Here is a 979-nt window from a genome sequence, read left to right on the forward strand (position 1 = left end):
CTTCCTTCCTTCCTTCCTTCCTTCCTTCCTTCCTTCCTTCCTTCTTTCCTTCCTTCCTTCCTTCCTTCTTAGATGGAGTTTTGCTCTTGCTGCGCAGGCTGGAGTGCAATGGCATGATTTTGGCTCACTGAACTGCCTCCTGAGTTCAAGCGATTCTCCTACCTCAGCCTTCCAAGTAGCTGAGATTACAGGCACCCGTCCCAAGCCCAGCTAATTTTTTTGTATTTTTAGTAGAGACAGGGGTTTCACCATGTTGGCCAGGCTGGTCTTGAACTCCTGACCTCAGATGATCTGCCCACCTCAGCCTCCCAGAGTGCTGGGATTACAGGCATGAGCCACCGCACCTGGCCTATCTTCCCTTTCTTGACTTCATGAACTGACACCATCCTCTTTCCAAGTTTCTCAAACCTAAAACTTCAGAATCATCTTCAATTCTCTTCTCTTCTCTTACTCTTCACATACAATCCATCAATAATTTCCTCTCATTCTGCCTCCAAAATATACATCAGAATTGTCCAATTTTTTGGTACCTCTACTGCACGCCCCCCATTCCAAGCCACTATCTCTTGCCTGGAATACTATAATAGCATCTGTCCTGTCTATTTTCTTCTCTACTGCCTAACCTACATGCTTTCCTTCAAACAAACACCACCATGCACCTCTGGCAGCACAAATCAAATCATGCATATTTACCTTGTGACTTCATGCATAAAATCTTTCACTGGCTTGCCAGTGACTTAGAATGCATCCAGTCTTCTTATTGTGGTATTAAAAGGCCCTATGTGACCAGGTCCCTACCTACCTCTCCTACCTAAATCCAAGTCAATGCCCCTTACCCCAACTATGATCCAGACACAGAGGGGTTTTTCTGTTTCTTGCATCCTCTGGGCTTTATCCCTTTTTAAGGTCTCTACATACGCTGTTCTTCATCCGGGAATATTTTACCCACAGATCTCTGCTTGGTCCTTTTTTTTTTTTT

Source organism: Mandrillus leucophaeus, unplaced genomic scaffold (genome assembly GCF_000951045.1).
Source record: "Mandrillus leucophaeus isolate KB7577 unplaced genomic scaffold, Mleu.le_1.0 Scaffold32, whole genome shotgun sequence".
NCBI classification, from domain to species: Eukaryota; Metazoa; Chordata; class Mammalia; order Primates; family Cercopithecidae; genus Mandrillus; species Mandrillus leucophaeus.